Raw genomic sequence first — 14,719 nt, 5'->3', positions numbered from 1 at the left:
TTCCAGGACCGAACCCTAGACCTCTCTCGTTGCTGCATTGAATTACCTGGAATAATTTCCTTGAACTCAGGTTGCCCTGTTATCCTTGCTGTTTTAAGTGGAACCATTATTTAAATGTTGTGTTTTTTCAGGCCATTTTCTTTTCCACACCACTTTCCTGACTTTACTTTAAAACTGTGCAAAGTTTTGCATACGCAAAGGAATATGAGAGTTTCTTCTTGCTCCTCTTCTCATGTATGTTTTGAAATGAAAGAACATTAAAAGACAATACATTTAAAATACATTAAAAATACATTTAAAATACATTAATTACATAGGGAAAAAGAAACAGCAATTTGTTGCTTGGTATTTGATTTTTTTTGTTTGTTTTTTTTTTGGTACAGGCCTGTTATTATTCACTTCTCTATCACAGCAGCTACTCTACCGTTGTGCAGATATCAAGCTTAGCAGATTATTGTTCAGGCCTTCAGCCTGGAGAAGAGCTCTACTTCAATACATTAATCTTTCTTTCAAGTTCAAAACCACCTGCTTCTCTTTCTCCCCCTGCTGTTAGATTTCTCTTTCCACCTGCGACTGTAGCAGCTTCTGAGCTAGGAACAGCTTTCCTTGCTGCTCTGCTCTTTCCCCCAGCAGCACAGTTACTCATCCCGTGGGCAGAATGGACTTTCTAATCACTGCCAATTTTGTGCTAGCCTTCTGAATACTGTTCCTGGTGGGTACTGTTTTTTTAAGTAGATGCCTCCTAGTTGCTGTTAAATAATACATATCTGTCTTGAGATCAGCTGCACTGAGCGTTTGTGGAAGTCAGGTCTTCTGTGTCTCTTGGATTTTCTGAAATATATTCTATGAGATCCCCTAGGTTTTCTTAGAGCTATTTTCTGATTTTCTTAAAGATGCAGTTGATTTTGAGAATGACAAAAAGCTTATTTTTTCATTTTAGTATGGCACTGAGGCCCACTCAATTTATAGGATTGAACGCTACATGCAAAAACTGTTCCTTACATAACTGATACTTTTTTATTTTAATACTGTACATACTTTCTTTTAAGGTGAACTTTAAAGTGGTTCCCTCTATAATGCTTGGTGGCACTACATAACTGAAGAGAAGCTTTTTTTAGTTTTTAAGGGATTTGTACACTGTCAGATGAACAGATGTTAACATGCATCTGTAGTCTGTCTCCACTGGGAACCATATCTACCTTTACTGTTTAGAGCTGGATTGAAATTTTTTGAACCAACTTTATGTTGAAAGAATAGGTTTTACATAAAGAAAAGCTTCAGTGAAAAGCATCTGCTTTCTGTGTCTAGTTTGAATTTTTTGCTAGAACTAAAAATTGATGTATATCTTTTGACTTGAGAATTTCTGTTCAAAATATCAGCTTTCTGTGGAAAAAGGAGATGAAGAAAATTTATCTGAGTACTTGTCAAAATTCTGTCCAGACATGGTGATGACAACTTCTGGGTTTTAGCTACTTATCATGATTTGTTGCTGTTTTAGATACTCCTGTTTGATATTTGTGTCCATGTGGTTTAACTAAATGACTTATTTGAGGTTTATTTCTGATTTTGCTATTGATTTTCTGTGTAACCTTAGACTTAAATTTTCCAAGACATCTGCCAGTTTTGCCTGTTTCGCTTTAGGAGTTGGGGCTGATGGTAAAGGGATGGGGTAGTGAGTCAGCTTAGATACACCTCAGCCTTAGCTTCTGAGGTGCTTAGTCCTCCTGTCTTCAGTCAGTCAGGAATTTCCGGGGTCAATTAAGTTGCTGAGTACTGGGAAGACATCACCTACGCAGGCGTGCTCCAGAAAGACAAAGTCAAACCAAACCAAGCACAGAAAAAAGCTAGCTGCACGATCAGAAGAATGGAGCACCTGTCGTAAGAGAGAATTGGCTTGAAAGCGTTTGGCTTGTGGAGCTCAGCAAAACAAAGCCTACCTAGGAGACAGAATTACCTCTAAGTACCTTGAGGGAATAAATGTGTGTGTGTGGGGGGGACTGAATTATTTAGGCTAATAGGTGATATTGGCACAAAACCAAACAGATATAAACCACCATGAAGAAATTCAGGCTAGCAATAAAGGACAGTGTCTATCCAATAGAGTACAAAGATTCTGAACAGCTCTCAAATAGAGGCAAAGAAACTTCAAAACTGGAGCATAATCTGTCTGTGAAAGGGGTTTTACGCCCTGATGTTCATGACAGGTGGGGACAGAAGGTGATGACCAGAACTCTGGGTGCTCCGTTCAAAACTTTAGTTGGGATTAACCCATCCTCCCCCCGAAGAAAACCCCTCAACCCGCGCATTTCATATTCTATTTCCAACTCTCCAATAGAAATAATAGAGACCTTCACTATCTTATTAAGCAGCGCAACTTTTGCGTTTACAGAGAGCATTGAGGATCCTCACAGAAGACACTACTGAAGTGATAATGTTTCGCATTACTTTGTTATTAAAATCTTACCATTCCAGTGCCAGGGATTCGCATTAACTCTACAGTACTAGTTACTGGTCACTTAGCCTATAATTCTGGAGGCTGACTTCAAAACTAGACTTTTTTTGAAAGCCACATTTAACTCAAATCAAAATCTGAATAGGTAAGTCTGTGTTAAAGTATTAAATGTTTACAAATACTTGAGCTGTTTCCCAAGAGAAGAACTGATTTTCTTCCTTATGTTCTTGGATTGGTTTATGTGTTCCTTCTGAGTGTGATTTCTGGATCTGTACCCTCTGTTCCTCCCTAGGAAGTGAAATAGGACATCATTCTCGCTTGGACACAATTGCTCCATAATCTGACAGAGGGACAAGTATAACGAATGGTTGCTGTTCTGACGAACCTCTTCATCCACCTCTACCGCCTTGTACCCCTCTCCCATTTTATGAATGTTACATTCCTGCCCATTGATAATCAGTGGCCCAAGATTCATGTGGGTACGTTATCTAACACTGTTTACTTTCATATTGAACCTAAATTACCATGTGTATTTTTTTAGTCAATACTTAAGGCTATATTGTTCTGCCAGTACAGTCTGGTCCAGGACATATCATGGGCTGAATCAAAATCATGCTCTTTCTTCAGCTGTAACATGCTTCGTGGAGCAGGCAGAGAATGCTGCACTGTTATAAACCGGTGCTGCATGGGAGCCAATGGCAACATTGTGCTTGTCTTTAGAGATGAGTCATGCTATTTCAAACTATTTGGCTAATCAGTAAACTGAGAGATCTGCTGCTTTACAGACAATATATAATATTTGCTTTGCCTCTGTGCATTGCTTTACATTTTGGATCCTTTGCCATTAGGATTTGAAGCATATAGACAGCATCTAATCCAATTTAGCCTGTTCATTTTGGCAATGCTGGCAATGCTGACAGCTTAAAGAAAACACTTAATTTGACTAAGTGTTTCCAGTTTATTTCTCAAAATATTTGAAGTCTTTATGGCCAAACTACTACAGCTCTGCAATATATACAGTTCAGACCCATTTTAGCAAGTTAATTACAATTTGTGTGATCCTGTAGCCTTTGCTTTGCTGAAGGCTGAAGTAGGAGTTTGCCTGATTAAGACTGGGCTCAATCTTAGGGAATAATTCTCTTGGTTTACTGCATTTTAATATCACTTAAAAAAGCACTTCAGCTCTTGGAGCAAATATACAGAATACTGGGGCCCCATGTGGCCGGTGGCTCTCTTCTCCCTCCTTGTGTTGTGCACTGTGCCGAGGAGGGCTGAGTGCCGACCGTGCCAGGCAGTGCTGAGCTCCCAGTGCAGATGCTCTCCTGGAGTAAGGCTGCTCAAGTATACGGTATTTGTATTCATTGCTACCACCCGGAGGTGAGGTACAGTGCTCTGCAACAGCAGGGAAGTGATGCAGAGCAGCCCTGGAAGTGCCCTAACAAGCGCCGGGGATTACGGACTGTGGTCTGGTAGCACTGGAGCACCTGTCTGGGATGATGAGCCCTCTTCATTGGGAATCTGTGACAACCTCCTTATAAAGAGCCTTCCCGGGGAATGCTCTTCTTCCACACACACCTCAGACTGGGAAAGAGCTCTGGCCCTAAATAGAAGTTGCTTTTTGGCAGTAGAGTGTTTTAGGGAGTGGTTCTCATCAGCAGCAATCCCCTGTTGTGATGCTGGGTGAGTCACCAGACCTCCAGGGAGCTCTCGAGTGCCAGCTACTTCTAAACTGATAGGCAGCATGTGCCAGTCTCTGTGGGGTTTCAGTCCCAGATTGCATCCCCATCCTCTATGGAATACAACAGCAGCTGAGGAATTGCCACCATTCCTTTCCTGACGGCTTCTCACCCTTCACCTGCTGCCACCCGACCGGAGGAGGTGTAATCTAGGCTTTAAGTGAATTACTTTAAATACCAAACACAGATTCTAAACACTGAGCAGGTTGTAAGAGAATGGAGAAAGCGTAAACGAGAATAGAAAAGGACCAAAATAATTTATCATTGCAATCAGGAAAGTGTTATTCTAGTGTGTGGCAAGTGTAGTTACAAATGCAATCACAAATAACTCTAAAGCAGGGTGAGCATCAGTACAGGCTAATAAACAGAAAACATACCTAGGGCTCCTCAGTGATCTTACTTCTTCACTAGCGCATGCTACAATGTCCCTTCTGCTACTGCAGGTCCCAATAGCTCATTTAGCTGTCTTGCCTGAAGTTTTAGGAAATTTCAAGATGTTCCCAACATTCTGAGTGTCTGTATGGTACTGGAATTCGTATCTACTGTAGAATCAGTAATGATTCAGAATCAGAATAGGTATGTAATCCCACTTTCCTACAAAGATTGCATTAGAAAATTCCCTGCTATGAATGAATCATTTTGAACTGCTGGATAGGAGCAGGTTATTAAGTATGGTGGTTTGGTAGCACTAGAGCAACTTTCTGAGATGATGAGGCAATCTGAAATTGCAGGGCATTGAAGGGCAGGTGGTCATGCTACAACAACACAGAGATAGTTTTCTTTGGTACATCAGTGTGATATAATTTTCCTCTGTGAGGGGTTTTTTTTTTTTTAATGACTTGCTTAAGACTTTCCTTTCAGAGATGCATGCTGGCAAGTTGCAATACCACTGAGAATGGAAGGTCCATAGCTACAGTAGGAGTAAGGAACTTGGAAAATGCAACTGGTGCGGAAGAGCGAACAAGGTCACTGGTGACAAGGCTCTGCTCCATCTGTGCAGGCTCGGCCTTTAACAGAAGCATTCCAGCAACGTGGCATTTTGTCTCATTATTCCATTCCTTTTAAATTTCAATAGCTAGTTATTTGCCTGCCTTTGGTTATGAGACAAAGCCCCTCTTTGTGCAGCAACACAACGTGGCTATCTCATGTAACGGAGAAATGAAATGCAAATTTCTCAGATAACACAGGAACTGTGCTTGTCTGTGGAAGAAGGAAGCATTGTCTAGTGACAAGAGCAGAAGAAGGTGGTGTTGCCCAGTCCCTCTGACAGTCAGTCCCAAAAGGTGGAAGAAACCACAATTTGTGGAGTCTTCTGATAACATTGACATTAAAACCTCCTGTGTCCCCATTTCATCTTTCATAAAATAGTGAAAAAAATTAATCTGCTATTGTATGTAATTCAGCAAAGCATTTTAACATGCTTTTTTTTTTTTTTTTTAGTTATACAAGAAGATCCCCAAAGGTCTGCACAGAGCAAAATACATGCCAAAGTATTCTGTGGTATTGGGTCTAGGTAGATTGTAAAGGTCTTGGAGAACTTTCAGGTGAGGACCATTAATTACTGAGTAAGAAATTCTTCTAAATCATTTTTTTTTTCTTGACTGTTTTCAAGGAAGTGAGAATTTTTATATTATGTGTTAATATTTTTGCTTTATCCTTTTTGTTCAGGCCTTGTATGGAGAAAAATGAGTAGTTAAATAGCAAAGTGAAAAAAAATCCTAATGTTGGAGCAAAGATACAAAGACCTTTGAGATATCACTCAGAAAGGCACTCAGAGTATTAATTTTTTGCACTGTCAATCACAGGAAATAGGGTTCTTGCTCAGGCTTGGGGTTTTTTTTTGTTGTTTATTTTGCTTTGCTGTAAAATACCTAGTTCCTCACTGGCTATGAATTACTGAGGCTCAACTCTGGTTGGTATTACTGGTGAGTGAGAAGTATTGTTCCTCTTTTAGCAGGGTTCTCAGCATCTTGTTGAATCAGAGGTACTTGTTTGTAGTGATTGTAAGCGGTTTGTGCTCATGCATTTGTTTAGTCTTATTTCTTTTCTCTCTTATTTTCCTCTTCTTTCTCCAGCCTTTACTTCATTTGCTGCTCCGCCACACTGCTTTGCTACCTTCCAAGTTCAAATCTCAGGCTGTCATCACACACAGCTTTTCTCTATGGAGTGCTGTTTCATTTTTCCTCTTATCTTCCTCTCCTCTTCCTCATTGCTTCCCTTACAAAGCACATCCTACTTTGCACTGGGCATGAGATTTAAGAACAACACTAAGGTATGATCATAGAGCTGTATGCTGATGCCTTGGCACTCTTGGATCTTCTAAGAGCAGGTTCCTTGCAGTTTGGAATTAGAGGTAGTTTAGGTACAGCTGTGAGTGGGATGTTCTTTATAGCGAGCCAGGCTGCAGGGCCTGCAGGGTTCCTCAGCGAAGGAGTGAAGGGTTCATCCATGTATCAGACCCCTCACAAAAGCCATACGAACACACATTGTGGATGTGAAGAGCTCTTCAGAGCTCAAACTAGCGACGCTGTCAGGAGACGCTTTAACCTCTGGCATCAGCTAGAACTGGGCAGAGATACGAGCCAGTGCAGTAGCGCTAATTAATGCATCCTGAGGGGACAGAACAAGGCTCTTGGCCCTGTACACCCGAGACAAACTTCTGTTGGTGCCGAGGTGCCAGTTAGAACGTCCTTTCATAAAAATAACCCCTGTGGAGAAAAAAAGAAAAAGAAAGATTTCACATAATATGGATAAAATGAAATTTAGACATAAAATAATCAACTGGACTTAGTAATGTGCCTAATTTATTAATACTTCCCAAGTACCCTTTTCTCTTCTCCTAAGTTATGCTTCCCACAGCATGCGCATTTGTTCTGTCTCTCTCTTGCACACGTGCACACTCCCTACCTCATATTGTTCATTTAAAAATAATAATATAAAAACACTTAGAGCAGAAGATGCCCAGGCTAAATTTTAAATGGTAGCACTGGGAGCCTTAGGGTCTGGCTGCCAGGGGCCTTTTTCATGCTTTTCCATCATGCTTCTACCTCTGCTCCTGAGCAAGTGTGCTGGGAGCAGTGCTATGGTTTCTCTTCACCTCCATTAAGTGCTGCCCAGCACTTCTGAGCAGGGGAGTTAGAGCTCTGTTGTACTTGCCATTACTGAACTGAAGTTACGGCCCCGGGCTGGGCAGTGGAGTCTGGACCACCTGCGATCCTGGTGCCTGGGGCTGGGGGGGTCGAAAGCACACGCTCACATAGTTGCAGGGCAATTTCCAGTGGAGAAGAAGGATGAACATCCCAGGGCCACATCGTCTGCAGCTAGCACGGGTGTATCTGGGAAAGGATGTCTGTCTAGACTGATGTTGAACACCAGATAAATCCCTTTTGGACTGAAGAAGAAATCAGGAAGGAATTTGTTTCCTGTTCTGTTCCTGGTTTAATACCGGCAGTACATTGCCTTTTGCAGGCTTCCGGATTCAATGAGTTAACTAACAAAAATCACCAAACGCACAGCAGTCCTCAAGTTGATAATCAGTGCATTTAAAATCAAGCAGTTATCAGTGTATGGCAGTCTCTTGGCTTTATCAGATGACCAGTTCTTGATAACTGATACAAGGAAGCAGTTTGTTCAGACTAGAGTAATGTTAATCTTCGTTTTCTCAGGAATGAGTTTGTGGTGGATGGGGCATCTTAAGCCGGTATCCATTTGAAATATCTGAATGCTTTTGAAGAAGACCCGAAGGACCTCGTTGTTAGAGACAAACCCTCAGTATGGCTTCCAAGAAAATGTACTTCCCTCACCTGGCTGCAAGAAGAGCTATACTGGGATTGATGTGAGTATATAGCCTACAATGTACTGCTATTTGTCTAAAAATGATTTTATTGGAGTTTAATGTGGTAAAAGTGCATGGTTTTATGGGGCGCTACTTTACAATTGCCTGTATGGTAGGAGAGAGGAACCATTTGGCAAATCAGGCTAGACCAAATGGCATTCATTTGGTTAATCACTAGCTATTAAAATAGCATCAAATCATAGCAACCTATTTGTTTATCATTCAGTGCACAATTTTCTGCACAGTATATTCATAACTGCTGTACCCAAGCTAATTTTAAATGAGCCAACAAAGCCATTTTCCAGCACTCTCCTGGAAATGGATCTGTAAACTGATAGATTTCACTACTTCTGGGGCTATGCCCCCATAAAATCAGAGCTGAGGACATTGGCATTTAACTTTGAAATAAGCTGATGCATGCTTTAGAACCAGCTTTAAAACTGTGTGGTTTTAATCTTTTGCATTACTCCAAGTTTCATTCCATTTATGGTGTCTCTAAGCAGGTTATATCAACTACGTTCTGTCCAAGCATGAGCATTCAGGGTTCACTGCAGATTGCTTCGAGATTTCTGTTAGTGATGGCCTTTAGTAAGTCCACAGAGGTACCTTTCTGTGCCATCATGAATTGAGTAAATGACAAATCTCTTTTCCTCTACTCAGGAATATAAGAGTAACTTTGACCTTGGTCTTCAAAGGTAAAGCACCAATCTATTTCCAAGGGCTGATCTCTCACAGTAGAGATCAGTAGGAGTAGGAGCTCCCTATGATTAGGCAAAGCAGAACACTAGAGCTGTGGTCTGTGCAGAGATTAAATTAATTGATTTTAGTAGCAAGGAAAAAAAGATGAAGGTGTGGTAGGAACAAATGCACATTTAAGTTCTTCTGTTGTTTGTACTGCAGTATTGCTTAGGAGCCTTCATGATGAACCAAAAATCGGAGGAACAAGTTGTCCCTGCACCAAGTATTTTTTTCACATAAATAAATGTAGAGTGCAAAGTTTCTCCTTTGGTACATCTAGGTGTCCTCCTAATCTAGCTTGCCCACCTTTAAATTTACATAATTTTTATTTTGGATAGGCAGAGGTCATACATGCAGAGGAGTGAGTACAGATTGGTTTTGGCAGAACTGGTCTTACACAGATTCCCACTGTGTCCACACTCTTAGGGTCAGTGAAACAAGTGTGCCCTTATTTTTAGGAATGCAATGGGAAACGTTCAAACCTCAGAGCTGTCTTAAAGCTAGCTGAATAGTTGGCTTAGCGTTTTATTCTACATGTCAGTTGATTGGTCATTTTATCACCAGTTATGAAGTGAAATTAGATAATCTAGATGCCATATGGTATACAGTATTTATAGTTTAGTATGTTTTCAATATATGTGTGCTAAAGCCTGCTTCAGGGAGTTGTTATGGTCCTTGTGTTTACAGGATTTGGGTCTTGGGTGGAAGAAGAAATTGACAGTTTCTAATTATTTGATTTAAACTGATACATCAGTGGCCACATGGATGAGCCCTAATTAATGTCAATTTACACTTTCTGTCCTTAGTCAGGGAGGCTTTCAGCTGCTGCCCTGGATTAGACCCAGTGCCCTTGTTCTGTTTCTGATCTCTGGCAATGACCAGGACCAGAAGATCTCAGAGGAAGGGGCGAGACCCCCCCAGGAGGCCAGCGATGCTCACTTCCACCCAGGTCCCCCTTCCCACCCAGCCACAAGCACGTGGTGTCTCATGAACGCCTCCAACAAGGGGGATTTAACCCTGAAGCATCCCATGGAGGATTGTTGTCAGCATTACATGTTTAAAATTCAGGAATTCTTGCTTTCCATAAAAATGCTCCCTTCCCTTTAAGTCTTGATAAATAAGAAGCTACAAGATCAATTATGTGGGACATTAGTCACTCGATATATGTCATTATGTTCTCAAAGCAAGCCTAAATGAATGCTGCAAAAGGGTCTCAGAGATCTGCGTTTGGAGCTGTCTCAAATGTGATAAAATAGGAGTGTATTCTTAATCCCAAACATTAGTTGCCTTGTACAGATACCCATGCTAGGGAGCCTGGGGAGTTGCATGGTGTGAATATCCTTAATAAAGATAATTTCTTGACTGCTTCTCATCAAACAAGATCCCCATGCATATCTTCAACATCAGTAACAGTAGTAGCAAAATGTGCTAGGCTTTAGAGCATGTGTGTTGGCCTGGTTGAGATCCACTTTCCAAACATCATCCCTATCTCTGCTACCATGTCTTAGTTACTCAAACGTGTCATAGTGGCAGACAGGGTAGAAACTGGCTGAAGCTAGACCAATAATTTTTTAAAAGTGGTAAATAATAACAATAATAAACAACAAACTCTGAGCCAGAAAAATGAATGTTCAATTGGCCTTTAAGAACCCAGAGAACATTTGAACAAAGCAGAGTTAATAAATGTTACAGTCAGGTTTTTTGGATATAATTCTTGCAGAATATGATTTCATAATCCGCTGTCTCTAGTGAACAACAAGACCTCTGTAAACACTCAATATTCAAATAGAAAGTTGTTTCTTGTAGGCTTCCATGGCACAAAATAAAAGCTCTGTAAATCTGGGCCTCCATATGTGGTTCTCATCTGGTGTAAGTCCCTGAATGAATTACATGTGAACAGAGAAATTAATGCTACACACATGGTGGCCAAACTTGAAAGCAAAAATTGCAACTGAGAATATACTGCAGTGGATTGTGAAATATTTGAAGATAAATGGAAGCTTGAGTCCTTGTTGATATGATGCATCACTGATGCATTTCAAGGGATATACAGCTATCACAGTGAGAAATTATAACACATATTTGGGGGAGTGCAAGGAATCACTTTTTAAAACGAAAAAATGACTTTAATCAGAATGCAAACTGAAAAGAAAAATATGCAATAATGAATCCTTACCATCATTTCGAACATAAATTAATTGGATAAACTACTTTCCCTTTCTTTTGAAATCCTGCAACTTATTGTTCAGCAAATGAGTAAGTTATACAGGTTTTGAAGCCATTATGCTCTAAACCTGCTGTTTTTTTAATTTCTAAATGTTGATGACAAATTACCCAAGAGTTTCTATGCTTTTGAAACAGTTGCAATCTTGTTGTTGTTGTTGTTTTTCCCCCTTCTCGTCTAGGCAGAGGAGGAGGAAAGAATGTGCATGTTATAATGAATTCTAAATGAGGGCTGTGCCTCCCCTGTTTGTAAAAAGCCAAGCAAAGCAGTAAAAATAATAAATAAAACAAATGAAACCCTCTTTAATCCATTCATGAGCTTGAGGGTTTCAAGCAGGCCATAATATTAAAACAGAGAGTTCTGAAAGAGATGGATCTGAGGAAAGAGCTGTTGCTGAGACAATGTCAGCCTATTTAATTGAATTACTTATTTGTCAGCGCTGTATTTTCCCATGTCCAGGATTCTTACTGTTGATTCAAGGCTTAAGGCCTAAATAGAAAGGGCAGCAACTGTCATGTATTTTGATCCTGAACAAGCTGTGTCCTTTTGAAATGCCAGCGCTGGGAAGAGCGCTGGAGTGTTTTGCTGCAACAGAGGGCAACAGCAAGCGAGTTAATGAAAATGTTCCCCCCATGTATTTCACCTTGCCGCAGTACCCTGAGAGCGTTCAGGGAACTCGTCCTGAGAATCCTTAAGCCTGGTGTTATTTCTATAGCAGTTTACTTGCATTTATCACAGGGACATCTGGGACTGGGGTAGTGAACCAAGAATGGGGCTAGAAGCCAGGAGCTCTCAATTCACTCATTTCTTTGTCTGAATTGATTTGGCAGGTTTTTTATATATAAAATCTATAGTTTAGTCATGAACAATTGCAAATATTCACTGCTTTATGGTCAGAATTTAAACTGTTTTTCTAGTTGATTTGTTGCACAAAATAAGTGGTTGTGTTTCTCTTCCCTAGATGGTTATCTCACGCCTCATGCTCCACAGTAGGGCAGGAGGGAGCCACTGGGACTTGCAATGTAACAGTTCAGGCTGAAGTAGGAGATAAATAAAACTTAGAAGCTTTAGGTCAGAGTATTGGTTCTGTTTATATAGAGAGGGCTTAGCACTTCTTGTCTGTAACCGAGTGTCTCAGCCACCTAATTACTACTGCCATATAAATAAGAATAGATAGAGCTTATGACTATTTTTTTCTCTTCTGCGCCCATACCAGCTTTGTTTAAAGAATGATTGAGGGGAAAAATGTGTATGTTAACATCTACTGGCTTAAATTTATTCTTTCTCTTGTTCCCGTTAGATAGAAGAAGCCTTGCTGTCTCTGATTATGAAAATCATGATCAGAACTTTGTACAACTCTTTTAACTGTCTTTGCCAAAATTTTGGAAACCTATTCCCACTGGTATGTCAAACTTGAACCGTACCATTAATGTGTCAGCAGGGCACCCGAATTGCTCTAAGGATGACACTTGAAGAAGGATGCTTGAAATTGGCTTCCTCCGTGCAACTGTTCATTGAAGAAAACTCTGCTGAGCCACATTTTAAAATTCAACCAAGTGCTCTATGAATCTTTCCGGGTGATATTTGCCCAACTTGCTGTTAGGTCCTCAATCACGTTTCATTTATAGAGAGTGTCTATAACCTAGGTATCTCCTTTTTCATTGCGTAGTAGTCCAAAAACCCATGAAACTTCCTTTTTTAAAGGCTGGAACAGCTCTTCCCTTATTACATGAGTTACACAGATTAATGCCTGCTTCCGCTTACTTTGATACCAGGGGCATAAAACAAGTTGACTTCAGTGCTGCGGGATCATGCTCTCAATATTCTGAATGCTGAGTGCAGAATCTGGCTGATTTAGACTAAATTGCACGTAAATTGTGCTTAAAAGATAATGAAAAGGAGTGTGGGCATCGCGTTCCTTGAAATATATCATATACGAATTGGGCCAAATAAGGCCTATGCAGTCCGGTTACCTCTGCCCTTGAGTCTTTATTTATCATCACAACAAAGATATAGGAAGAGAAATGCCAACGTCTCTATTTACAGAAAAAAGTGGGACACAAAGATGTTGTAGGACTTGTCCAAGCATACTCGGGAATGGTACAGCAGACCAGGGAATTGAAATTTCAAAGCACCAGGCTCACCACTAGCTTATCCTCTGGAACAGAGCAAACAGGCTGCTCAGCGAAAGTGCAAATTTGAAGGAATTTTTGTTAAGTCAAGCTGAAAATCTCTTGCCATTCTCTGGCTAACTGAAAAGTCAAAGGCAAAAATGTTTCTTTGGGATCTAAATATTTCATTTGCCATCTTGCCTAATGATTTTATGAAGCTTTAAATTTAAATATGATTTCAAATAAAACCTGAAATACTTTATTTTAAACACAAATTTTTTCAGTTTTGTGGGGTTTGGGTTTTGTTTTGTTTTTTTTTGTTTTTTTTGACCAAAGTACTCTGAAGCTGACACACATTTGTGAACTGTTTTGGTCAGCTGTATTCTGAGTGTTACTAACACAAGCTCACACACACATCTATCACCTCTTCCCAGAGGCTTAAGATTTACCCCCAAATGCACCCCCAGAAGAGAACCTTGTGCACATCTTGTTCAAAATTGAGACACAAAAAGGAAGATTTCAGAATTTCATGAATTAGGCTTCTGGTTTAAAATGCCTCTACTTATGATACACTCACTTTTTATACTTTTTAAAAAATGATTGATTGAATTTTTTTGACTTCATTCAGTTTAGAAGAATTTTAAACACATTCTGCTCGTTTTCTAGTTCTGATTCTGATGTGTGAGAAGAGCATGTCTGCTTTGAACCCGCCACATGTTAAAAGAATGAATATTAACTTTTGTTTTTTCAAAGTGACTCTTTAATTGAAAATTTAAATATTTAATGAGTTATTTCTATCCAGAAGGGAGGGAAAAATTTCTGCAGTTCATTTCTGGGCAAAACTCATGCTGGAGTCTGGTACAATATCAGTGGTGAGCTGGAAGTCGTAGGGTAACAGCAATTAGTGACAATACACTGCTGTGTCCTGCACACAGGACACCCCTGGCTAGCGTAGAGTCTGCACCCCCAGCGCTGCTTGCAGCCCACTCTACAGTACCTATATCTCTTAATATATAGTCTACCTCCGATATTTCAGTTGGAAACAATCTCTGGCTATGGTTCTTCGAGTCCTTGCTCCATCAATGTCTTTGGGTAGAATTTGGTTCTACTCAAATAAAACCTGTAGTCAAAACAAATGACATTTCTAATTGAGCAAGGACTCCTTGATAATGGAGGGCAGCAATTCTGTCGAGATCACTGGTTCATGTTTCTCTCCCCATTTAGGAGACTAAACTAATTTATTTATGAAAGCAAAGCAACATACCAGATCACCCATGTAACTAGTTATCTGCATTGTTTAGATTCACTTGTTTGCTTTCTCATGACATTCAAGTAAACAAGCTATATGTCAATGAGAGTGTTGGCACTCTATCATATATTATAGACTAGTTTGAAGTGCAAAAAAGATCCTGTAATGGGGCTACATGCAGGTTTTTTTTTTCCTGTGAGCATATGCTGTGAGTGGGAAAGGACTGTACAATGTGAACGGAGGTTTCATTAATGAGGCTGTGTAGAAGTCCCTGAATAAAAAAAGTAAAAGCAAATCTGGGAGCACCTGTGGAATTTGCAGGCTTGTATCCATGTGGAAGAGGCACCCACATAAACATACTGAAGGCAAAGGCA

Source organism: Apteryx mantelli, chromosome 8, assembly GCF_036417845.1.
Source record: "Apteryx mantelli isolate bAptMan1 chromosome 8, bAptMan1.hap1, whole genome shotgun sequence".
NCBI classification, from domain to species: domain Eukaryota; kingdom Metazoa; phylum Chordata; class Aves; order Apterygiformes; family Apterygidae; genus Apteryx; species Apteryx mantelli.
Note: the sequence above shows the minus strand (reverse complement) of the source record.